The sequence below is a fragment of the Ornithodoros turicata genome, chromosome 3 (assembly GCF_037126465.1).
Source record: "Ornithodoros turicata isolate Travis chromosome 3, ASM3712646v1, whole genome shotgun sequence".
In the NCBI taxonomy this organism is placed as follows: domain Eukaryota; kingdom Metazoa; phylum Arthropoda; class Arachnida; order Ixodida; family Argasidae; genus Ornithodoros; species Ornithodoros turicata.
Genome location: NC_088203.1, coordinates 101,329,051 through 101,356,567, shown reverse-complemented (window position 1 = coordinate 101,356,567; position 27,517 = coordinate 101,329,051). Strand labels below are relative to the sequence as shown.

Genomic DNA, 27,517 nt, shown 5'->3' with positions numbered 1-27,517 from the left:
GTGGTTGTTGGTTTTCTTTTTCTTTTCTTTTTCTTTTTGTCGTGTTAATTGCTATTACTTGAAATGCTCTTTTGTGGTGCATGTTTCTGCTTTTTCCTGACTCGGGCATCTGCCCCCACTCCTGTTGAGGCTCGACAGAGCAAACAGTATAGTGAAATAAATAAATAAATTTTGCGTACAAAGTGGCCAATTAAAACACATGAAGTGTGCGCAGCCATTGTTCACGTAACGCATTAGAACCTCGACATTTTGCGTAAGTGCTTTTTCCTGGCCATCATAGGCGAGTCGTACTTTACGGTTATTAGTTAGATAATTTAAAAACTCCCCCGCCCTCAACAGTCTAGGAAACATTGTATTTTATGTATGTACATGTATATTCAATGCTTGAGTACGCTATTCCCAATATCATCGAGAACTGCGACCGGTACATGTGTGAACGCCGGGTGCTTCGACGCCGAGCTTGAGCTACTGACCATAAACCATTCAGCTTATCCAAAGTACTTGGCCCACTGAGCTCCTCTGCGCATCAGTGCTGGGCTCTTCGCTCCCTTTCCGCTTTCGTGGAAGCTACTGGGGGGGGGGGGATATGTTTATTAAAAAACAAGAAAGCTACTGGCCTCCACGAAAGACTATGAACCAGGGATGGGCAGTATTTAAATACATTGTAATTAAAATACTATTTCAAATATAAATACATGTATTTATATTTTGTATTTAAATTCAGACTCGAAAAATGTATTTATAATTATATTTAAATACCAATTTTCGGGTATTTATTCTTGTAAATACTTTATAAATACTCCTAAATACAGTATATACTGACTCGTATCTTAAAGTTGCGTTGCATTTGACCTTTCGGGAATGAGACTGAGTTTGGGGCGCAGTTATGCCGTGTTTGCGCTAGCAAGCGCATGCGACAAACCATTTTATATGGCAAGTTTCTCACTTTGCGGACAACGGTCGCGACTACCCAATTACCCTGTTGTACAAAGCATCTTCGTCAAATTTACATTTTGTACATAATATATTATAATATATAACATTTAATACAAGCATTTGTAAGCAATTTAATAAAAGCATCGGCACCTGTGGAGACGCTGTTCTTTGCGAATCCGATTGTACGGCTGAACAGAAGATGCCTAAAAGATGCAGTCTTCGAGAAACTTCTAATATTAAAATCGCCATGATAATCTAACAAATAAATGCTATTGTTCGTTGCTGATTTGTTGTTACGATCATCGTTATTTCTGTAGTTCCAGATGACATTTTCCTCACAGTATTTATGGTAGTAGTTGCGGTATTTAAATACTGTATTTATATTTTGTATTTAAATACTCATATTGAAAAGTATTTATGAAGAGTATTTAAATACCCGTTTCAACAAAGTATTTTGTATTTATATTTAAATATTCAAAAAATGTTTTTATGCCCATCCCTGCTATGAACAAAACTCCTACGTGTCTTCGCTTCGCGCTCACCATGAATTCATCCTCTCATATTAACCTCTTTGAAGTGGAGTAGAGTCTTGTGGCTACCACGGGGAAATATCCCACGTCATCATTACTTTTCCATCATTTATTGTTGTTGTTGTTGTTGTTGAGTACGCTTCAGCGCCGTTCGTCGTCTCACCATCGTGTCACGTCTCATTGTGTCTAAGGGGTATAGTGGGCCGCATTTATGTGGCGAATTTCCCCATTCACCATCAGTAATTTATCTGTTGTTGTTGTTGTTATTGTTGTTGAGCACGCTCGCGTTTTATGGGATACTCAGTATTTAACTTGTATTGGTAAAATAGAGAAACTTCAAAACGATGCAGCTACGTTTGTATGTTCACGATATGGGCTTGTGGATAGTGTTTCTGAAATGAAAGTCATGCGGTGGGATTTGTTGTCTGTACGCAGAAGAAACTTGCAACCTAAATTTGTATATAGCATTTACCACATTCAAACTGCCTTAGATCATCCTAAATATTTATTTCCACCTACATACGTATCATCTAGGAGAGATCATGTGAAGAAAATTTCTGAACATAGTTCAACTACCGACGTATTTAAATATCTTTTTTCGTAGACTATATCCCGTATCGTGGACTATATGAAATAGCTTGTCTAGTCCTGTGTAGTTTCTGAGCAAAATGCTATACTTGTTTTATGCTAAACTGTGCGCTAGTGATCTAACATTACTAATATACGTTTACGTCGTATGTCTCGTTGGTGAATGCTTGTGATACCCAGGTCTGTCTTTCTACACACCTACCATAATGCCTGGTGGCGATGTTGGTACCACAATAAATAAATAATGACTGAATATAAACACATTCGGAGTTTACACAGCCTGAACACGTTCGACGTATACACATGTTACATTCTTGTCATTGGTGTTTAAACGTCGGAATTCCCGCCTTCTACTGAACTGAAAGACAAGGGAGAACAAAGGAAAATAATTTCTATTAACTTTAATTTCATAAAGACTTCCGTCTAAATTTTGATAGATTTATAAAAACGTTATAGTAGTCAAACTGATTTTAACAAATATACAGTTTAAAACACATTTAAATAAAATTTAAATTTATATTTATTACATGATCATTGCTATCGTCAACGGTACCACAGCCAGTGCTTACCTGCTTATCGGCCGTGAATTTATACGGTTGACCGTCTCGCACTAGCTCAGGAGCCGGTCTGAGGGTTTGCACGAGTGAACGCAGACTTACTGTGCCGCTGTCTACCACTCGTCTACCCAACGTTCTCCAAATACCAGCAGCATGGCCGAGTGGGCTAAGGCGTCCGCTCGTTGGTGGTAACCAAGGTCGTGCTGAAGACTGGGAGGTGGTGGGTTCGAATCCTACCGCCGGCTGTGCTGTCTGAGGTTTTCCCTGGGTTTTCCGAAGACTTTCCAGACGAATGTCGGCACAGTTCCCTCTGAAGTCGGCCCAGGACGCATACTAACCCCCCTGTCCCCCACTCCTTCCTGCTATCCTCTCTCCGTCTGTCCACATCTGTACGTCGCTCATAGCCACAGTTGCTTCGCGGCGCTAAGATCCAATCAAAAAAAAAAAAAAAGTTCTCCAAATCATCGCTACTGATTCTGTGATATGATCCTCACGAAGTGCAAGATTTTGTTCTGCGAAGCGTGGAAATCCATAGGTACTGGCAAGCACAAGGACGTTGTAGCTTGTCCCACAATGAGCGGGCTCACATCTTCATTTTTTTTCTCCTATCATCATCATCATCATCATCATCATCAAGGACGTTGGAGGGCTTTTCGACGTCAATAAAACTGGCCATTTTGAAGCGTACGTTACCGCAAACGCAATGCTGAATATGGACATGCAGTTCGCACCGCTCTTTTCTTTTTTTTTTTCTTTTTTATTTCGCGAACACTACAAGGTTTCATTCCGCAAAACATAGCGTAGGACATCTACGTACACCTGCCTGTACTTTACGCAATGTCAGTACGTCGTCACTAGGTGTCCAGCCAGTGCCTCGGGACGACCGTATTCTTTGCTACGATAGTTGTTCTGGAACTGCAATGGCAGGCCAGGTGAAAACATCGCCTAGAACAACGAACCCTAACCAACATTTACAACACGAAAAAAACGCGCCAGCAGAAAAAGCGCATTCAGAATTACGCTCTTCCGTGTGATCGTCCGTGAAAATTGAAGCGGCGGAGCGCGCGGTCTAGCGGACGGCATCGTGACATCGTGCGTGATTGCGATGCACGGGAGGGACAGTCATGCCAGTGTGGAATGTCAAAGCAAATGTCACCACAGCTCCGTGTGAAGTCGGCCCAGGACGCATATTCCCCCTCCATCGTTCGGAAAGCACGTATATATGGTGGAAGGAGGGCTGTAGAGGATGTTGCGCGAACACGTACGTACCAGTCGTTCGTCCACTTTACTCAAAAGTGTGAGTCATCACAAACGCCCCAGTGAAACAGCACAGTGCAGGAATAACACGCAGAACTGAAAACACAGTAACTTCTTATGCACCTTTAACCACTTAAAAATTATGTAGTTTTACAGTAACACACTTTCTTATCACGCAACTTGAAGTTAAAAGGTGTAAAAACAGCGTTGTACTAAAAGTGTAATATCAAAACACACCACCTATTACTCCAGCGTCGATCATTAGAGGTGTAATGTTGGAACGCCTTATACACCCATTTTACAGCACATATGAACTTGAAATAATAGGGTGTTGAAAACGGCGTTTTAATTTGGGATATGTGAACAAAATAAAAAGCGTCAGTTATTGAGAGTAGACACTTTTATGTAGCGTCAATGTGACACAATTGACCATTTTAACCTAGCTGAAACCGATGTGCAGTATAGACTTCAAATAAGACGAGCGTATCTGTGCACTGAGGCTGCGTAAAGCTTTCTAACCCTCATGTGTTTTCAAGGAAAGACGTGATTCACTGGCTCGTCCATGATTGACTGGAATAGTTTGTGCACTATTTCTAGCAAAATGCCGAACCAAGTGCGTGAAGCTAGTCATTGTGTTGAGACTATCGCACCTTCGCCTGCAGCATGCCTTTTTCGGAGTTGAGCTTGCCATATAAGCAAAAACGTCGAACTGCATGGCTCGGCATTCTGCTGCGTGAGCTAGCACTACACTATTTCAGTGGGACTATTCTCCACAAAACACTACATCCCAAGAGTGCTTTGAATGGAATACACACATCGCAAGAGTTTCTTAGTCGCAAGAAAGTTTTCTTTAGAACACACATTAGTAAAGGGTGTTTCGGAAGACACCCAGCATTGTGGTGTAAAAAAAAAAGTCCATAGGACGAGCAATTTACTGAAAAAAGGCAATAAATGATTTACTCTGTACGTCTGCCCACTTCGTACACTCGCAACAAAATAGGCCCTTGTTTGGTTTATTTCGCTCGATAGTAACCCCAAAATCCACTACCACACATCTGGTATGCCCGTCGACAAACGAGAACACTCGAACGCTTCCGGCGTTTTCAAGTACGTGCGTGCTATATGTATAACACCCGTACCTACACACACACACACACTCGATTTTACGGGCCGCACCCTGTTCTACAAAACGCGAGAGAGAGAGAGAGAGCGAGAATTTGCATACGCGTGAAAAGTAATAACCCCAAGCCGAAGTAGATACATGAGGGGCTCCCGAGACGGTTGGAACAATTACTGAGTATCTCCGGTGAACAAAGGACTGTGAGAAAGAGCACGTACTAATGAGCTTACTGTCCGCGTGTGTGTGTGTGTGCACGCTCCGACTTCCTTCGTTCAGTGAGGAGCGAAAGTTATGGGCGGATCGGCGTTGCCTTGGCCCCGTTTTCTCGGAGGAAGCCGTGGGTAATCGCTGCGATGACTGAGAGAGCTCACTCAGTGTGAGGAAAAGTCTGCCCGTGTCACTGGGTCCGCGTCATGTATGTGGTCGACTTTGAAATTAAGAGCGCCGAGTAGAGCATAAGTTATACGCGATGAGCAGCCTGGGATTTGGACGGGAAGATATCTGAGCGGGAAGGTTACGGCGAGAGAGGCTCGAGAGGCGTGTTTTGTGTACTGCGCGATTTTACTCTGTTCTTTTTTCTTCTTTAATCCCTTTGCTTTCTTTCCTAAAATTCCTTTTTTTTTTGTACGGTAGTGAGGACCCTTTTATGTGCCCTGCAATTAGCACCCCGTCTTGAACGTCACCATCACACACACTTAAATGGGATGATGACGAGGTGGGTCATTCTCCGCCGTTATAGCCAACGTGTCTATAGGCAATTTGTGCCATGCCACTAAATTGCTGGTGTCGTCCGCCGGACTCGAACCCGCAACCTTGATGACTGACCCAGCGAGGGCTGATTCTCGGAACAAAACTGTAGAATTATGGAAGGTTAGGTTGAAGCGCCGTTTAGTTGATATACTGCACCACATCATTGTTATGACTTCGTACCTTGGCTGTAAAGGATCGTGATATGAAGGCTACAGACGACAGCATGGAGATTCGAACTTCCAGAATTGTCTTAAACAGAAAGCGTTCGTGTAGGTACGTCGGTAGGTAACCTACTGTTGCGGCCCAGCACAATGTAGCGCAGATTGTAATAAATTGGAGAAGAGAGTCAGCCTTGGAGACCTCTTTATTACGTAAATGAGACAGACGGACCGAGGCTCCAGTATATCTTGCAGTTCGTCATCGAATCTCTCATCACTTATCAAACCCATGACCTGGGCATCCAGCTTCGCAAGGGCTGCCTTCCCGGCAATCAGGCATCGGAGGTGTGCTTCAATTGCTGCCTTAACTTTTACCGGTCGAGACAGAAGTACGGCGAGATGTTCGGTGGCATGGGTGACCCCGTCGCGGGTTCCTGCCCGAGTACGCAGTAGGCCGTCGAGTGCTTCGCTTGACATCCGGAGCGCGGTCCGAATCCCGGGTTTCGGCACCAAAATGTGTTACGTAAATGAGACAGACGGACCGAGGCTCCAGATGACTAACCCCAACAAGCTTTAATCAAGAAGTGCCCAGAATCTCAACTCGAGCCAGGAGCCGCGCGCTCATCGCAATCCCATGCACCTGCATGGTCGCCCATCGTCCTCCTCTAAGTTACGCAACACTCTTTGCTGTGTTTACGATCAGTAGAGTGTGCTTGATGTCGTGGCATCACTCAGACCACTTGAACGCTCTGCCCCCGATTTCACGAGTACGGTTCTACAATGAGTTGAACAAGTTCAGTCCCGATGTGCCAATACTGCGAAGAAAGTCGGAAGGCGTGCGAGACGGCCACGAACCTCATATTGTTCGCCGCCGAGGTCATTTTTCTGCTTAATCACGGAAGGATTGGCAGGTGCGGAGATCTCAGTCAGCGGGTCGCGGACAACGCCCGTCTGACCGCTACCCGAAAGTTCTTCAAAATAATACTCAGAACATGCGCGTTCGCCAATGAGTGTTTCGTACTATTTCGTGCAGGTGCGTAGCGGTTAAATGGGACGTACCAGACGCGGGTAATCGTACCCGGACGTTAGAAAGTTAAAGTAAAAGGAAGCTTCTGTTCAACATCGCGCTGGAATACACGAACCATTCTCATATCCTGAAAAACAGCTATGCCTCAAGTGTCAGGTTCAGTCTTTCGAACTCCAATGTTCTTGAGAGAGAGAGAGAGAGATGAGGGAGTGATGCCGAAATAGCTTGCCGTTGTTGGCCGCATACGAGTGAGCATCGTCACGACTATAGCCAAAAATAAAAAATAGAAAAAAAAACAAAGGGGAAGAAGAAAGTTGAAGGGTTCAAAGTGAGGTATGGCCAGGATGAACGACACTGATGAGACTGAAGTGCACTGTGGATGAGAGGTGCATTAGAGGGGTCTTTGCACGAAGCCCGGTTCTCGGAGAAAATAGTTACGTTTGCTGATGGATCAATCAGTTGCACGGATGTCCAGAAAACGCTGCTGCGTTTTTAATGCGCTACAGTTGTAAAACTTAAAGGTTCTCCGAGAAAAAAAAATAGTTAAAACCGACTCACTGAAACTCATCCGAGAGACAAATAAGGCCCCTAAAAGTTGGACTTTACCCACTTGGCGGTCGCGAAGGATACCGACATACCAACTGACAGTTTAGCGGGAGGCTTACTGCCGGCGACTACTACTTCTATAGGTGAGCAACTGAGGGTGCTGCACTTGCAGAAGGAAAGATTATTTCCTGATTCATTCGTCCGTACATCTCTTGGTATATTATGAAAAAGACAGGAGTGCACTTTATTGTTCAACAATACTGCTTCTGGACACAAAACTTACTAATACTTTCCGTTTCTTTTTCTGCATGTCAAGTTGGGTACTTGAGTACTGGATGGGAAAGTACTGGATGGGAAAGAAAGGGGTCGCCGTTGTCGGCCTCACAGAGGTGGGCAACGTCACGACTGACGCCCTGGGGGAATGTGCGTCCTGGGCCGACTTCTAAGGCAACTATGCCGACATACGTCCGAAAGCGTCCGAGGAAAACCCGGGACATCTCCCAGACGGCACAGCCGACACCGGGATTCGATCCCGGGTACCTCCCAGTCTCAACGTGACATGGCCAGCACGCTAACCACTGAGCCACCCGAGCTGGTACGTAATACCCCTGTCACACGGGCATTTCGATCCTTCTCGAATCCGATCTGCATCGAACTTCCCGAGCACGCTCGAGTTTTGACGCTGCTACACGGCCACTTTCAATGCGCATTGAATGGTTGACTTGTGCAAATGAATAAACGGGACTCATTAATTTCGCGTTTCCTATATAACAGCGAGATTAGTGGTAATTTATCGTATACCGATGTAAGCATCATTTGTAGCTTCGCGCGCATGTCCGTCTTAAGTTATGACAGTTCACCGGGGTCGAGGATGCAAATGGCGGCCGTCGAGCCGTCTTGAAATTCTCAATCCTGTTATGGGAACTGTCTTGAGTCAAGCAGGATCAAAGTTCGATCCTGCTTGGAAGCGTCCGTGTAGCACCATCCGATCGGCATTGGGTTCAAGCAGGTTCGGTCGAGCAGGATCGAAAATGCCCGTGTGACAGGGGTATTATGGGAACTGTCTTGAGTCAAGCAGGATCAAAGTTCGATCCTGCTTGGAAGCGTCCGTGTAGCACCATCCGATCGGCATTGGGTTCAAGCAGGTTCGGTCGAGCAGGATCGAAAATGCCCGTGTGACAGGGGTATTATGGGAACTGTCTTGAGTCAAGCAGGATCAAAGTTCGATCCTGCTTGGAAGCGGCCGTGTAGCACCATCCGATCTGCATTGGGTTCAAGCAGGTTCGGTCGAGCAGGATCGAAAATGCCCGTGTGACAGGGGTATAAGCTCAGAGATGCACTTAAAGTCATACTTGAGTACTTGGTACATGAAGTACTCCCCACCGCTGCACGCCATACACTACCTCAAAACACGTCGTAAAAATCACTGCAAAAATTCATGCGTGCAAAGACACACCCGTGACGCGAAAAGCGTGCGGCTTCGGGACGTTGGCGAAAAACGCCCGACGATTTTCTTTCTTGACCGAAAAAGAGCATATACACCGTCGAGGTCGATTGGGAGATCGGCCGATCAACTCGCAACAAAGGGAAACAATATAGTGAGTAAATGGCGACACTATCGCTACGAAGACCACGAAACGACCCCTTTGTTTCCCGGAAGGCCGGTGAGGAGAGAAAGTTTGGCCACACCTCTATAAAAGCTGACCGCTGGACGGTGGACTGTCAGTTCTTTGGATTTTCGTCCATAAAGCAACACTACCGACAACATGAACGCTGTAAGTAGTCCGATTGGCTGTTGTGGTTGTATTTGTGGCGGTGTCCGTACAGTAGGGGTGTCTGTTAGCGAGCGTGGTTAAAAGGCAAATTTTCGGGGAGATGTTTGGGCGCCAAACGTGTGGGTTCAGTGTCTGAATCCAAACCATTTTCCGAATTTCCCGAAATTTTCGAAAACAAAATTTCTTGAAATGTTCAGCGGATAGATCATCCAATTAAAATTGGGCGACAATGACGCCACGCTTTGGCAGAGTTAAATGTCAATTACTTGATCTTGACGAGCTAGTGTTCCATCTGACTTCAAGAATTTTACTTTACCACTGTACTGTATCGTCTAAGTTCTTTAGATATCCCGCGAAAAGGTTGCTCCGAAAAGAACTATTACACTCAGCACACCTCTTTCGGCTTGTTGGTACAGTGTCGAACACGTTCGTAGTGGTGCCAGTTTTCATCTTTCCTGTCTTCTAAGCGTTTTTAGCGCTTTTAAATAATGTGTATACACTCATCTGCGTTCACAAGAGAAAATTCACGCGCATTAGTTCCAAGGCACTTGAACCACCGCTTTTCGTATATCACGTTTCCGTCGAGATTATTTGGTAAAATTAGAACGTAGTCAGTGCAAGTTACCCTCCCATACCTGTGATTCTTGAGACCTCTTGATTTCACTTGGACACAGTTTCAAGAGAGGGGTGGGGGGCGAAACGTCAGTTTATACATTGGATTCCCCTCTCTCCCCTCCACCACTACGCGCTCCGCCCCCCCCCCCCCCCCGCAAACCGAGGGTCTGGACCCGCCCCCGCTTGCATCGGTGTCTTGCAACACCATTTCAAATGCTTCGAAATACTTATTACGGTTACGACTTCTTGACAAAAATGTTAAATGGCAATATTTTAGATCCACGGAGAGAAGTGCGTTATATTGTTCCCAAGCGTCTACACGGTAAGTTCGAGTGCAATTAACGGACTCCCTCCAATAGTATGCAGGTTCCATTTAAGCTCAATCCTTCAAGCCATGCAGCATTTGACGTTAGCGCTCCTTCGCGTGCGAGTCTTTTATCACGGATTGCGATTTTATGCATGAACCATTTTCCACGTGCAGATACTTAAACCTAAATTCTGTGTTTGTCCTGTCGTATGTTAGCAGTAACATGAGCGCCGTTATATGGTGGCACGAATGACTGAATGAAGCTCTGTTAGTGGTAAAGCACACTCCGACTAAGCTTTGAGTGCGCGGCATTCACTACCAGGTAGTATTCTATCTAACTTCTGACGACAGCGACGTTGAAAGAGACTGTGCAGTAAAAGCCCGTGTAAGTTGACATGAAGACGTCGCATATATAACGCATGAACGATGAACTCCAACAGAAGCAAATGGGCTGTCATCACGAACGAAACAAAAGAAGGGGAGACCCAACATCCAGATGGAAGAAAAGAGTGGGGGTAGGCGACGTGTTTCAACAGGTAGTGACTTTTAGCTGTACATCTGCCACATTAGATGGGAGAAGGCATTAACGACGAGGCTTTCAAGCGACTGCGCAGATATCCCATAAAACCGAAACTGGCAAGCTAGTTCCGCTCACCTCTTGTAATGTTGTCGATGCCGATGAGTATGGATCTCATCCCTGAATCTTTGAGGCAAACGCTGGAAGGGGAGCGCAGTTTCCGTCGTCGAGGTACTTCCGGGAGCATTTTTGTTATCTCCTCCCGTACACTGCGAGGTAAACAAAATCGATTGAACCTGATTGAATTATCCTTCACGAAGCTATATTTTTCCCAGTTGTGTTGCTGGGGGCGAATGAATATTGATCTGTTCTGCTTCTAATATTATGCCACCTCAGACACGGAAATATTAATTTTCAAAAGTAATTGAATTACGATTACAACTCCATGCTCACAAAAGAGTGATTACATCAAAGTTAGAATTACAAAGTAAGAGTTGTGACGCAATTGGAATTACAGTTACGATGCGGAATTACATTAATTTCAATACATATTTTGGTGTAACTTCATTGTCCTTTATTCAAAAGGCAAACGACAAGTGGTGTAGACAAAAGACAGGAGAAAAAAAAAAGGCCAGCTACAGTGCTTACAATTTTACAATTCTACAATGTTAGCATTGCTGGCAAGATCTGCTTATTATACTCAGGAGAAGCATATGAATATTATATAGTAAAAAGTGGCCCTTTTTAAGTTATGCCATCCATGGCGGGAAATGTCTTCTTCAAAAAGTAAAAGTCGCAGACACTGTGAAAGTGATTGGACATTCGAAATAAAGTTGCATCCCAAGTCGCGTACAAAGCAGTTCCAAATGCATTACAAATTACGCGCAAAAGTAGTTCAATTACAGTTACAATTACATAATATGGAATGTGATTCTGGAAGTAGTTAATTTCAGTAGTTGATTTCTCGTAATTAGTCACTTTACATGTCTGTGCCAAGGTTTCTGTTACAACGCATCTTGAGAGCTAGACATTGGTGGTTAATATGCACCGGTATTCTGCAAGTCGTATCGATACTGCCTGGTCCCTGTAGCATTTTAAGCGCAATGCGACATGATTATTTATTACTAGTTCTATTCACACAAGATAGTCCATGTTTAAACAAGTTTAAACTATAGGTGACAACATCTTGCCCGGCCCAGATTGATTCGAATGAAACCAATTAAATTATTGTTAATGCATTGGGATTGGAGTAAATAAGCCTGTTCATTCGTACAAAATACGTAAGAATCCGCACTGGCAAACCTGCAACTAAAGCTCAAGTACGAGTGACTGCCACGCTGGACGAGAAACCCCTGTTGCAATAGCAGTAAAAGGAAACCTCAAGTGACGCCTCTAACGTAGAAGACGGTTATTTTCGCAGATGTCACCCTGTATTTCATGTGTTACAAAAAAAAAAAGAAAAAAAAAAAACGGGTAAAAACGGGTAGAAAGCCGGCACCGCTAGTACCATGTCTCATCAGACTGCGACATCACGGCGAGTACAGGTCACGTGCTTTCGAGAACAGGAATAGTCGATGTTCTCGCTCCCCTCACGTCACGGCTGACGTCTGAGATCACGTCACGGACCAGAGTTTCCACTTTGGCAGCCATGTTCAGGGAAGAACGAGGTAGAACAGCTCTACTGAGGGGTTCACCCTCTAACATATCATCAGTTTCCAAATCGGATAATTTGGTCCATTTTGTCCACGATTTGTCCTGTCTCCGAAGGACGCACTGGACACCACAGTGTCTTCGTTATCAGAAGCAGCTGCTTGTGGTTGGAGCACCCTGCCTCCGAGCTTCATACGACGAAACAGGCAGACTACAGCAGCAGGAGCAGCAGGAGAACTCGAGCTTTCTATTGGACTCCAAGCTGCAGATGTTCGGCTGGACGATAAATTCTACAATGCGTCTCATGTACAGAGATGAGGATCTTTCCTGTGCTGCGTAATGTGGCGAGCATATTTCCGTGCCACTGCAGTATAGGTAAACAAAGATTCTCATTGAACATTCTGCTACAAGAATGTCTGTAGCCCAATATGAAGGACAGGATGAACAATGCCACAATGCGACCTCTACAACTGTACGCTGTTGGCGGTACGGTATAGTGTGGTGTGGTGTTGTTCTCGCTTGTCGTAGTTGGCTTCGCGTTAGTCGGCAGTGTCGTGGCATTTGTAAAGGGGGAGTGATTATGACAATGGTAGTACGCAAGAAGGGGTACGCGCTGGAGAGAAGATGTTTAGGACTGCGCCCTAGTCGATGGCTATTTGTAAGTGATCTATTTATCGAATTATCGTGACTTTACCGTGAGTTTACGTGTTCCCTTACTTTAGTTACGTTCCCTTGCTATAAAGTACGCGTGACATCGTTACATGTTTTACGTACTGCTAGTTGTCCGCTGCCGTCCTTCTGGCCGCTGTCTGCACTGCCTACGCTGGTGGCTACGCTGGTGGCTATGGTCTCGGCTACGGTGGTTACGGCCGCGGCTATGGAGCCGGCTACGGCTTGGGCTACGGTCATGGTCATGGTCTCGGCTACGGGCACGCAGCCGTCGCAGTTCCAGTTGTCGCCAAGGCAGTCGTTCCAGCTACCGTCTCCAGTGCTGTGACGTACAGGTGAGGTTTTCATTGATTCCGTCGAAATTGTGTGATTATTCAGGTGATGGAGGACTTATGTGCTGCGTTTACCGAACAGGAACCATACTGGCCTGGTTCTTCCTTTCTTTTACTTGCTCGTGTCTACCAGAGAAATTAGGACACTAATAACCTGCATTATTCGCATTACAAACGGATATTGATTCTGCTAAGCAAGACATACGGACCTGTTGGTGATCCGTCATTTTCATCGATTCTGGAGCTACAGACGAAGACGACAAGAACAGCGAACAACAGGGAGCTTCTTGATCTTCTGTTCTTGCTTGTCCTCGTGTGAGGCTCCAGATTCCATGAAAATGATTGATTCGGTCGTACAGCTAACACGTAATTTCATAATAATTTCAAGAGCGCTGCGTCTGTCATGTTGCCTCGGCGACAGAGAACAGCTTATTTTTGCTCTTCAGCACTTGACTACCTCATTCCATTCCCAATACTACTCGGCGTTGAGCATCAATGTATCACGCATCGAACGAATTGAGGAGCTTACCTGTTGTGAAACTTTCACGCGAGAAATCGTTCTTCTAATGTTACCTAGTATTCTAAGCACGCTAACTATATACCACACTGAGCTAGTGTTATTGGGCTGCCATCAGAACGGACAACCTTCTTCGAAGCCTGCGAAATTTTATTATACTCTCTATTGTATTCCTCTCATATCTCGTGTCGCACTGACTATTGCTATACCATTTTGTCTTTTAGAAGCGATGTGTACGCACCACGTGTCGCTAAGGTGGCAGTCGCCGCACCAGTTGCTGTGGCGCCTGTTGCCGTCGCTGCCCCAGTCGCCTATGGCCACGGATACGGCGGCTACGGGCACGGTCTCGCACTTGGCGGCTATGGTCTCGGACACGGAGCCCACGGAGCCTATGGAGGCTACGGAGGCTACGGGGCCTATGGAGGCTACGGAGGCTACGGAGCTCACGGCGCCTATGGAGCCTTTGGCGGTTACGGTCATGGTCTCGGCTACGGACACAAATTCCTCGGCTAAGTGACTGCTGCGTATTTATTCGACGTATACAGGAAGTGAGGTGTGGTCTTCCTGGACTGTATGGTTCAAGTGTAGCTCTTGAATTGTGACTGCAACACTTTTAAAGAGCGCCGACAATAAAAAGTTGCCTCGGGCACACAAACCTGTCTCCTTCAGTTGTCAGATGAGTTCGTATAAGTAACTGTATGCCTAAGTGCGCGATGCCTGTGTAACAGAAGTATTGAGCACTGACGTTATTATTATCATTATAACCTAATGACTTTTTGAATATATCCCGTTTAAATATTTAAATTCAACAGCATGTGACGTCAGCCTGCAGTTACATTGCCTTTCGGAGTCCTCTGATAACTTCCCTAGTTGGGACGCTATGCAAAATACCCACGTGTAGTCAGAGGGCCGGATGCATTAGAAGGCGTTCGGACTTGAGTAAATTGCATAAACTGGGCAACCAAGACGACGGAACCGCCGACGCCTGGGAGCCTCCCTTTATATATGGAGGGAATATCCTCCACTGAATTAGCGAAGACTGTTGGGATAGATCAACTTATCTGTATTGTTGACCTATATTAGGTGAGTAACAAAAAGATATAAGCCCATCTTCCTGGACGCCTAGCCCATTTATATCTACAGTCCACGATATCGGGATATTCCGGATATTTGTTTACACGTTTCGCACAAACAAGCCAGGACCAACACCGGCTTGAACAGAGTTTTTTCAATACATGCACAATTTACGGCCTACTGCAAAGTCAAATATACAACCCCTGTTTTTATGTACCACTATGTAGAGCTGAGCTTTGTGATGCATGACCCACACAACCCATTCCGTCTCAGTTCTTCGTACCTTTCATACTAATGAATTTAAATGAATTTCAACAAATTTCAAAGTTTGATAGCCCCCTCACGGCAGCGTCCACAGATGTCAGTCACGGGAAACAGTGCGAGTCCGCCTTGGATTGGTAGATTGGATTGGTGGATTGGATTGGTGGATTGGATTGGTGGATCGGATTGGTGGATCGGATTGGTGGATCGGATTGGTGGATCGGATTGGTGGATCGGATTGGTGGATCGGATTGGTGGATCGGATTGGTGGTGGTGGTGTGATATTACAAGGAAGAGGAGTGAGGTCTACCTGCTCAGACAAGGTACAACAGACAAGGACAGGTACAACGTGATAGTGAAGTACAGTGCAAAGTATTTGGTGATGATGAGGGTGATGATGATGAGGATGGTGATGATAACGACGACGACGACGATGATGATGATGGTGGTGGTGGTGGTGGTGGTGGTGGTGGTGGCAGCAGAAAAAAATGAAGATGTAGCGAAGTATTTGAGGCAGGTTAGTAATCACTATTAAACCTGTTTCGAAAAATGACTGTAACTCTTGAGCAGTTCCGTTTAAACAGTTGTAGCCAAGGGAACACGTCGAACTGAAATGACATGAATGAGCTGCATAGAGCGCTGGTCGGCAATTTTAGTGGCTTTCGGGGCTCCCTCTCAGCCGTCGCAATAATTACGTGATACTAAATGACTTCCGCACTTTGGACGCGAAGTAACCCCGTAGAGCTGTAGCGAGCCGGACGCATTCGGACTCGGCTTGAATAAACAGTATAAATCGGGCGACCCAGATCACGGAAGCGGCGCCACATCGGAGCCTTCCTGTATATATATCGGAGGAATACATTTCACCGAATTAGCTCGAAACGAGGACATAACTTTCGCTTCTCCTAAATACGCGTGGACAAATTTTAACGCGGACTTCCTATGACGTAAATGTAAACGTAACGCCACTACTGAAAAACGCACGAGAGACACTTCAAAGGGATTCGCCATTCGAAGCATTCGTGCGGTATCGAGTGATCAAACGCGTTACGTTTGAAAACGCAAATATTATTCTCTCTCTCTCTCTTCGTTTTTACTTTTTACCAAATATGTCAAATCACCGATCCATATACCAAATCACCTCGGTTTTGGTGTCGGTGATGCAAACCGAGGTAAAATAATCTAAAGCTAATAAAAGGTCCCGCAAGGTGTCCCGATTTTTCAGCGTTCCCTGTAATCCTAGCTCTATACACATCACCACTCACTTCACAGATCACAAGGCAGCACTCGTCGCTCTCAAGTAGTTGTGCATACATATATCAGCAATAAAAGTGCCAACATCCACACACAACAGCTACCGCTTAAATTCGCGTTACACAATCTTAACCGTTCCTTTTTTCTCTTTTTTTTTTTTCAGCTATGGGGTTAGAATGAAGTGTAATAGTGAGAATTTCGCGCATATTCCAATAGGGCGCAAATGTCTGAATAATAATAATAATAAGAAGAAGAAGAACAACAACAACAACAGCAACTATCAACGCTCAAAACATAACAGACCCGCCTAAGCCAAGGTGGCTTGTGACACTGGGCCCGGGAGAGAATTTGTTATGAGCACGAGAGAATGACTAGAATAGATAAATAGATAAACGTGCGGTTCACAGCGTCTGAGTGTGGCGGCGGCGGTGATGGTGGCGGTGGTGGTGACGTCACGACTATGGCAGGGGGGATCGTGCGTTGAGCGTGTACTACGTGTACACAGCCCTCGGATGGCCCTATAGCAGACAGTTCCAACGGCGCAATCAGCCCTCATCTGTACACACATACAGGGTGCTTCACGAAAAATGAGAAGAAAGTTTATATAAAGAGCGCACCAAAAAGACGAACTGCATAGTGTTACCAGTGGTGCGAGGATACTCAAATTATTTTTGTTTCGCAATTGATTAATTGATTAGTGAAATTAATTGGTCACTTTTTCTTAACTATTATTATAGGAATTATATAGGCAAAATGTCAATGACAAACTTGTAGCGGGCCATATACAACGACACGGAGCCCGTTGATTGCAACTTTGTACCTTTAACGGATTCTTTTTCTATTTCTTCTTCTTATATTTTTTTTTCGGCTCCAAGGACTACTACGTTTCGGGTTTTGCTAAAAGCTGACGCGGGACCTGTCGCGGACGCGCGAGGACCGCGGGGTCACAGCGCTCTCGAGCGTCCTGTTTTCGAACGAAAGCTAGTCAGTAGTTCTCATTGACATTTTGGCTTGACATTGACTCCTCACGCGTCCGCGACAGGTCCCGTGTCGGTTTTTTGCAATCCGTTAGGGATACAAAGTTGCGATCAACGGGATTCGTGTCGTTGTATCGCAGGCTACAACTTTTTGATTCACATTTTGGCTCTACGCTTTATAATTTAAAAAACTCACTAATTATTTTCACTTAATTAACTAATTATTTAATTGATTAATTAATTAATTACAAAAAGTACAATTACAAAAAGTATCCTCACACTGGTAATCCACTGGTAATAAGTATCCACTGGTAATACTATGCAGTCCGTCATTTTAGGGTGCGATAAAACTTTTTTTTACGCTCATTTTTCGTAAAACACCCTGTATAAGGAAATATATATCTCCTTAGCTGAGAACGTCTTCAAATTAACTGCCGATAGTTTCAGTTGTACCTTCTGCTGGCATCCCAGAATCCAATATAGGAGCAGGTGGTGGTGGTGATGGCGATAGGGCTTGCCGTTGTCGGCCTCACGTATGTGGGCAACGTCACGACTGACGCCCTGGGGGAATGTGCGTCCTGGGCCGATTTCTAAGGGAACTGTGCCGACATATGTCTGAAAGCGTCTGAGGAAAACCCAGGAAAAACCCCAGACAGCACAGCCGGCAACGGGATTCGAACCCGGGTACCTCCCAGTCTCGACGTGACATGGCCAGCACGCTAACCACTGAGCCACGGGAGCTGGTCAATATAGGAGCAAAAACAGCTTTTGTTGCGGTTCTCCTGCGCAATCCCGACATTTCACGCTCTTCTAGCACGTGCGACGGTTGGGTTCTTCTACGAGGGACTCGCACCGTGCCAGCAAGTATTATGTAATTAAGACGACGCAAAATAAGAACTCAATTCCACCCTGAAACAAAGGAAAATAGTTCATGCGCGGTAACAGATCGCTCATTATAACTGAGAACTCGGAACCGCGAGAACTGACACAAAGACTTACACTTCAATTTCAATTTTGTCTCAAAGAAAAGGAGGTCACCACAATGACGACAAAACCGTGCCGTGTTTTTCCTTTGGGTACGCTTTGGTTCGTTACACGAGTACTTCGCTTTACAAGCGACGATGAAGTTCGTAATTAATTTTCAGGACGACCGCGGCGGTATACGTTTCTTACGCACTAATTATAAAGCTGGTCTTTCTATTAATTCTTGCCCCCACACAATCGCCAGGATGTCTCTCAAAGGAACGGACTGCTCCTATTGCTTTTAACGTGGAGCTTCAAGTTCGTTAAAATTCGTTATCGTCGTGCTCGTCAAGAAATAGATATAGAAATGGATAGTAGATAAATGTGTAAGATATATGAAGTCAAGAGTCAGCTCAAAAGGACAAACGTATAAGGAGTGGTGTAACGGCTAACCTAACGGCGCAGGAAGGTATTAGCACTTCTAAATTTCGAAACTGCTCGCTCTACGAATCGTTGCTATTTCGTTTTTTTAAACAGAACGTTTATTGGGGCATTTGAAGCGACTCCTTCGCCAGTCCTCCCTTCTTCATTTTCAGGATATTTAATATGACCAAGTAAAGTTGCGGAGTACAAGTTTGATACAATTTCAATGTATAATATAGCACAAATTGAATACACAAAATGCTTACACTACACAAGTCACACTATACTATCCAAACAAGCTTCAGACAAGCTAAAACGCGCGTAATATTCGCAAAGAAACTCACAAGAGAACGCCACTCAGCGGAGCTAGTGGCAATGCAAGGAGACACACACTAATGTGCCGCGTCGACCACCTTCAGAGGAACTCTCTCCTTCCAAGTGTAACAAGCTGGTTCTCCGCGAAAATGACTACATGCTTGTAGAGCACTCATCTACCTCATCACTCTATCACTCTCATTCTGTCCATAGCATGTTGCGAGCAAGGCGGTTTAGACGAAAAAAAAGGCGAACATATGAGAGTCCTGGACACCGGAAACATTTTTGTGAAGAAATTTTGAAGGAAGACCGTATTCTACACCTCACCTCACCGTAGTATAAATAACGTACAACTAGCCATGTGGCTCCACTTGAGATACTTTTTTTTTTCTGTAGGCAGGTAGCGACTTTTATTTCCTTTTTATTACGTCTTCTTTCCACGTCTTTACATTTCTAGCTAAACCTATCAGCCCATGGCCCAGCACGTCACCGCACTCCAACGCCACAACTCTCAACCGTTCGGGCTCCCAACCCCAACCTTCTTTTGCTGCTATTCACTGTGAGCTTGTTGGCAACTCAAATGGGGTAACATCTGACCTCACTATCTTTCCCTGTCGTAAATCACATTCTTCACCAACATCGCCGCAACACATCTCATAAATACATCACATCCCCCCCCCCCCCCCCATCCAATGCGCGGCTATAGCAGATAACCTCGATCTCATACGCCTTCCTTCAGCGACGCAACGGAACCGCTCACAATCGTATGAAACGTTAAATCGTAGTGACAAAAAACATATATATAAAAAGGAGCAGGGCAAATAACGTGCAGTTGCTTCTCCAGGCGACGAGACGTCGCCGGCTATGAGCAAATTGAATTTGCTGCGAAGGCGCGTCGCGAAAAATAAAATTACTCTAGGGCGAATCTATTACTTTTATTTTTACTTCTTTCTTATCGTTTCCAGCAGCGTCTTTCTTATATTTTCTTTTCAGAAACTGTATAGCTCAATCGAAGAGCGTATTGCGAGGCTCCAGTCGAAGTAAGGCTTTACCCTTTTACCGGATCAATGGTGGCCGTATTGCGAGCAATTTGGAGACTCTTCTCCCTCGCCGTCGAACCGGTTCCAGCGAAGACGAATGTGTGTGCATTAACAATGCGTCAAACTGCATAGAGATATATTTTTGATCGGTGAGGGTGGCTGGAGCGATACTCTGGAGGCGACTGAAAGATAATCGAAAGAGAACTCAAGAAAGGGGAGTGGAAGTGATCGTAGTAATGAAGCGACGTATGTTATGTAATAATATTTCCACGGCGAACTGGTTGTCACGTGACGTTTGATAGAATGGCGCCCCGTCTGCAGGCGACTAGGAACGTCCCGGTGTGTGTCATACCTAAGGTGTTCGTTGAACATTTTGATGAACTAAGCTTCATTGCCGTACGTTGTTGTTGCTAGCAGTGGCATAGAAAATACATGTTGTGAAGGCCTGTTGCGACATATAGCGATTTGCTATTACAGCGCTAGAAAACAGCGCAATATTTTCCTCCTCGCAGTGCTCCAAACCGCTAAAAATTTGCGTTTACTAGGGCTGAGCTCGTGTCAACTCTTTCAGCGCTGGTGGATGCTGGCGAGAGGGCTGGGGGAATGTAGGACCTGGGACGACTTCTAAGGGAACTGTGCCGACATACGTCCGAAAGCGTCTGAGGAAAACCGAGGAAAACCCAGGAAAAGCCCCCGATAACACAACCGGCACCGGGATTCAAAATCGGGGTACCTCCCGGTATCAGCGTGACATGGCCGTCCATCACGCTAACCACTGAGCCACGCGAGCTATGTGCTAATATATATTAGAGCTACATTCGTGTTTGCCAATGAGGAGGCCATTCAGCGACGACGTCACGGAAGTCGTGGAGTTGTTTTCCTTCCGGATTTCACGGCACGGCAACCGCATTGGAAACGGCGAGTCTGTCATCCAAAACGTCCGGTAATTTTTAATTTAGTCAGCTGATCGACGGGAAATGACCATCACGCTTCCGCTAAATTAAACCTCAGACAAGCACAGCCGGTGGTAGGATTCGAACCCTCGCTGGTCACACTTTAAAGCACTGTCCAGCACCAAGAATACTCTTTCCATTTTATAAAGACTTGCGAACACACAAGCGTCATCCCTGCAGGTCAAACCAACACTGTCCACTAACGCCGCAGACACTGCATAACATCTGACCTGCTGCCCGTCCCTCCCAAGGAAGAAGATGAAAAAGACAGCGAGGGCTGCGCAGCTTAGCGTAGCGTATAGTGGCTATTTCGGAGCGCACATAGCGAATGCGTGTTTTCGGAGCTACATAGAGATTCCGCGATGTTCGCTATCTCCAGGAAGAAATTCCGGGCATTGCTGCATAGCGGAAGAGCGGTTTTCCAGTCGCTTGGCAACGCGAGGATCTCTACAGCGGAGCTAACAGGGACGAGAGAAAAAAGCGGAGCTGCTCGACGACACGGGGAGCCTCGCTAATTGTGCTGTGGGTACATGACCCCGGACCGAGCTTATATATGGAATATCCTTCGTGGAGAGTTGGGTGGAGTAGAAAGTTTCTCCATGCGAAGAGCACAACTCGGTCGGATGCGTATAAAGTTGGTGTGCGTTCCGGAATGAAAGGATGATGGGAGGAGGGTGGAATGTCCGGTGCTTTACGGGGGCGATTGCGACTCCTCTTTATCGACGGTGTATAATCACACGGCGGATATTTTGCCTGCGACGAAGGAGCACGAATAGTTAACGGAGAAGCAGTCACGTGACCAGTAGACGTCCTCGAGTGCATACAGCATCCTCAAGGTGGTGGTGACTGTCAGACACTGGGGCGTGGTAGTGTGGGCAATGCACTGTAAACTGAAAAACACCCTTATGGGTGTAAATCGCGTGTCCTATAATTGACTCCTCTTTTTACACCGTATGGTCTGGAACACCCTTTTTAGAGGGTGTATCCCGTGTAAAACGCCCTTTGAAAGGGTGCTTTTCCTTGAAAATGCCGTCTTTTGCACCCTTTATACACCTTTTTAGGAGGGTGTTTAACGATCTTACACCCTCCTAAAAGGGTGTTTAAAGGGTGCAAAAGAGGGCATTTTCAAAGAAAAGCGCCCTTTCCAGGGGTGATTTACACGGAATACACCCTCTAAAAAGGGTGTTCCAGACCATGTACGGTGTAAAAAGAGGTGTCAGTTATAGGACAAGCCATTTACACCCATAAGGGTGTTTTCCAGTTTACAGTGTGGAGAAGAATGTGCTCTAGATCTTCAAGGGCGCCGCAGTGACAGCATCTTGGAGAGTCAACTTCGGTAACGCCACTGAGCTGTTAAAGCCACATCGAGTCGCATCTAATGAATCAATGCAGCATCTTGACGACAGGTGTTTCGTGGCATGCGGAAACCCTTCACGAACCGCACTCTCCGGGTCTCATAGTCAGCTGGACTCTCACCTCCTCTCTCTCTCCCTCTCTCAAAATTGCTTGCTCCCTGGCAGTGGCGTAGCCAGACCTCCAAGATGGGGAGGGGGGGGGGTAAGAACAGCCCCTCTCGTTGATTCCGGTTGCGCCAACACGCACATACCTGTGCACACAGCAGGATTAGAGTTGAAACTCTAGAATATTTGAATTTTAAAAATGCGATTATGTATATATAGGCTGTCATGACCGACGATCAGTGGTTTATCCATACCCCCCCCCCCTCCCCAAATGTTTGGCAACACCAATACTATTGTTACAATGTAACTGCACCCCAATTTTTTTTTTTTTTTTTTTGCAACACCCCTGAGTTTGCGGTTCTGGACAAACTACTGCCGCCGATGCGCGCGTCACGAGATTGGAAGTAGTTTGAAAACCTCATAATTTCAAAACTATTCAAGAATGCTGCTTGGATCGATTGACGCTAGAAACAGCAAGAACTTTCGCGATCGTCACGCTGGATCTCCCTACCTTCCCTCCCCCCACGTATATATATATATATATATCTCGGGACAGGAGGCATCACGTGCCACGTGACCTTCTGACGCCATCCGCTCAAACGTTGCCTGCCTGCGTACTGCTGACGATGGCCCAACAAGGCCGAAACAGCTGTCCAGTACTGGCATGGCGACCAGAGGTGGGCAAAACTCCTCACGGTCTTTGCCCTCACCTCAATTTTCCTGGACGGAGCTTTGTCCTCACCTCACCTCAACTACTTTTCGGAGAAGTTCCCTCACCTCACCTCAAAAAAAAATTCAGAGATTTTTCCTCGCCTGCCCTCACCTCAAATAATTTTTCAGAAAATTTTCCTCGCCTCACCTCACCTCAAAACATTATCCGAAAAATTTCCTCACCTCACCTCAGCCTTTCCTGAAACAATCTTTCCTCACCTCACCTCACCTCAAAACCTTTTCAGAGAATTTCCCTCACCTCACCTCACCTCAGCCTTGCATAAAAAATTTTCCCTCACCTCACCTCAAATTCCGTGAGGTGAGGGGGTTCAAGGCGCCCTCACCTCACTTGCAGTTAGGAGGGTGCCCCTCCCTGCTCAAGGTCGACGCTTCTCACTTTTTTAAATGACGAAAGTACGCAGCGTAAAGCAAGTATCGAGACTAAAGCATCAGGTCCCGACTCTCTGCTTCAGCGGTAGATTGTGACTGTACGTGTTTGTGGCGCAAGCGCAACAAAGGCCAGAAAGCGCCACGACTGCGGTGAGTACCTGATGAATGGCGATGATAGCTAAAATTATTTACAGATCATGTCCTACGCATTATATCATGGCCGCTCGCCATCAGCTAGTGGGATGGCAGGTGCATTGCTAATTGTCTCGTTCACCGCCTTCGCATGGCATCCGATAGGTTGAGCGCTACAGTGGTGGTCGAATCGAAGCGCAGCTTTGTGAATCATAATCGTATGAGTGTCACGTCATCAGCGCACCCAATGTCGTGCCCCCTACTTTTTGTGAGATGTGCAGCCAGAGTCTCTAGACCCATCGTCAGGACTCAGGACCAGCCAATAAGCAGCGATTATTGATAGTGAAGTGCAACGGCTCGAGTCGTTTGGTTTACAACAGTCACTGAAAAAACAAATAAAGTAAAGAAGACAGCCCTAACAACTACCTTTTGCCAACTTGCCTCATATCACCTAAAAATTTTCGGACAAATTTTCCCTTTTCTTCTCTCGACACACGAAAAAAAGTCCTCACCTCACATGAAAAAGGAATCCTCACCTCAGAAAATTTTAACAAAATTTCCCTCACCTCACCTCACCTCAAAAATTTTTCAGAAAATGTATCTCATCCCACCTCACCTCAGGCTTTCTGGAGAAAAAATTTCCTCACCTCACCTCACCTCAAAAAGTTTTTCAGAAAATTTCCCTCACCTCACCTCACCTCAAAATTATTTCAGAAAATTTTCCTCACCTCACCTCAGTCTTTCCCAAGGAAAATGTCCCTCACCTCACCTCACCTCAGCGTCTTCTAGGAAGATTTTTCCTCACCTCACCTCACCTCAACCATTGCTCCAAACGATGCTCCTCACCTCACCTCACCTCAAATTCCGTGAGGTGAGGGTGAGGTGAGGGTGAGGGAGCCCTCACCCTCACAAGCCCTCGCGAGGGTGCCCACCTCTGATGGCGACGTTTGACTTACAAACCTATAAAATAAATATATATGTGTATAAATATATACATATATATAAAAAATAAAATAAATAGATCCCCCCTCGTTTTCCCCTTTCCTTTTTCTTTTTTTTTTGGAATAGCAAGCCGGCTCTTTGCCTGGCTAACCTTTCCTTTCTTTTCTTTTTTTCTTAATAAACATATCCCCTCCTCCTTTTCGTTTATTCCTATATTACGTTATTTATCCTAACCGTAGCCTTAATTTTATGTTTGTGAGCTGGAGTAGTCCGCCTGAATATCACCCAGGACTAACTCCTCCCATCCAGCACCCACTCGGGATCTTCAATCAGTAACTACAGTGCATTCCATCCAGCAGCGCACTTCCGCATATGAATACTCCGCAAGCAAAGACGGAATACACATGGATTCATGATCGGAAATGCAGAGCCCAGCGTGCTTTTAAACCGTGCCCCGACTTCAAACGGCACCTTAGTTAGCCGTCTCGCATTATGCTAATCACGCCTCGTCCAATGGCTTCTACGAGAGGAGCAGCAGACGTGAGACGCAATTCGGGAGCCTTTCGGGAACAGCGCGCTCCCACGGCGACAACTGCATGCACTTTTCCCTCTCTGCCGGCCTTTCCTCGTGGCTGCTTTCCAAACCGACAGCGCTGTGGGACTGAAAGCCGGCCTTTGTATCGCCAGAGGAGAGATATTCACGGGAGTGCAGAATCCGAAAGAAATCTGCATATTCATAGGTTGGAGAAGTCGTAGATTGGATGCACAGAAGTTCGACAGCCGCATAGATATAGCCGGCACGTCGGAGTGGAGGCCGGTGGCGAGATCACTCTCGGAGCAAGCATATATATGGTCGAAAGCTAAGAGATGCGTCGTGTTTTTTTTTTTGTGTGTGTGTGTGTGTGTGTGTGCTTTGCTACTACAGGTAGAGGTTTGTGCACTTTGCAAGGGTAGTATAACGAGGGAGAGCAGGCTAAAAAGGGATGAAGAGAGACACGCGCCTCGAGTATATTAATGACGAACGGGAATAATGGATGTTTGGGCAAAATAGACGATTTTACAAAGATGCATGGGAAACTTGCGCAAAGCGGCATGGGAACTTGAGGGAAACTGCTCTTTTCGTCTACTACGGTTATAGCTTACCCCGGCTGACGCTGCTGCTGCGCACACTAAAGCTAGTGTAAGTGTTTCTGCAAAACAACGGGCAATGAAATTCGCTACAAGACATGACCGGAGAGGTTCTCTAGTTCGCTGGCATCAACGCTCTAAAACGGCGAGATCTCAAACCAGATACCGTTCCCAGAAAGAGCGCGGTGGAACCGGCACAGCCGAAACGTCCCCGCAGCACAAAGACAGAGCATCTGCCACAACAATGAAGACAACAGAAACTTTTAAAAAAACGCTAACTCCCCCACACCCCACTGAGGAAGACATAACGGAGACCGCCATATATATCCCGCGACCACGTTCTTTCTGGTAATCACAATCAAACACATCTGCTCTTCTCCGTCCCACCTCTCACAACCCGGCACAAATTACCCCCACCCCACCCCACCCTCAACAAAATGGCGGGAAACATGAACAGGAACCATCCCACTAAGCCACACCTAAGGAAACTAAACGGCATCAGAAATCTGGAAACCATATATCAACACGCAAGCCCAGCTACCAGAACGGCACCATCACGTCATAGGACTGCATCAGTATGAGCGGCACTCGGGCGTGCCCCAGCCAGCACCTGGCCCCCTTAGACCCCCCACAGATACCCCCCATAGAGTGACTCCCCCCACACCCAGCGCAGCAAAATGACGAAGGGGGAGAGGCCATTTCTCCTCATTGAACCACCTGTCACTTGCAGCGGTGTCATTTCGAGATCGTATTTCATGTCCATTAAATTTTCCGTTTAGAAGAAATAATGAAATACATGAAAGAGAAAAAGAGGGAGGAGGAAATGCGAAAGCTGCTTTAAGAGCACTCCAGTGGCCTGCGGTTTAAAAAAAAAAAAAAGAAGAAAAGTGCTGTTTCGTTCGTGGTTTCCCGTATCAGAACTCCAATCGAGAAATAGTATAATGCACTTTTTCTTGACATTTCTGTGCACGGCACTGCTTGACAAGCGCTCGCGCATTGTTATAATGAAAGAAACTTTTCCCACATCGCGCACGTGTGCTAGGTGGGCAGACCACACAGCGTTCAAAGTTGAACTGGTTACCTGAAGCCATTATAGTTCTAAAATGGCTTCAAGTAATCGCGTTCTTCGATTCCACATCCCACGTGAAGCGACCCGCTCTTGTTCAGACACGTCATCAGCTGTGGTACAGGTTGGGACAAAAGTTTACGGAACACGCGAGCGGCGTACTTTTTCTTTGGTGCGACACCCTAGCGGCCGCCGGAAGTGGATGAGTTCACTGTTTCGGAGGGGTGGACGGGTGCGCTGTGAGCGACACACAGCGGTAGCTTCCACTTCCCAGACACACCCAAGCCCCCAAGCGACACCGGAGTTACCACTGTGTGTCGGTAACAGCGCACGCTTCCACCCCTCCGAAGCAGTGAACTCGCCCGCTTCCGCCGGCCGCTAGGGTGTCGCACCGAAGAAAAAGTACGCCGCTCGCGTGTTCCGTAAACTTTTGTCCCAACCTGTACGTATATACGTCCAATGTCCAATTCTGAGCTTCAGGACACCATAAAGATTGCGATTAGGCTTGTGCGAAACTTCGGGTTGTCTTGTTGTGTATTTGAGTGTGCGTTCCGTACATGCCTTTCGTATCCGCGAT

General features: G+C 46.1%; 1 protein-coding gene and 1 long non-coding RNA gene across 4 annotated transcripts in view; one reads left to right on the top strand and one right to left on the bottom strand.

Moving 5' to 3' along the window:
* LOC135389010 (cell adhesion molecule 4-like) overlaps positions 1-27,517 on the bottom strand; it is a 596,648-nt gene that overhangs the window by 510,035 nt on the left and 59,096 nt on the right. For all 3 annotated transcript variants that reach the window (XM_064618918.1, XM_064618920.1, XM_064618919.1), the window contains exon 2: positions 10,822-10,952. The gene's annotated coding sequence lies outside the window, so the exon portion shown is untranslated. The remainder of the gene's footprint in view (positions 1-10,821; positions 10,953-27,517) is intronic.
* On the top strand, positions 13,250-14,510 carry LOC135387561 (uncharacterized). The gene is made up of 2 exons (XR_010421196.1): positions 13,250-13,337; positions 14,076-14,510. It is a non-coding gene; the product is annotated as an uncharacterized LOC135387561 (long non-coding RNA).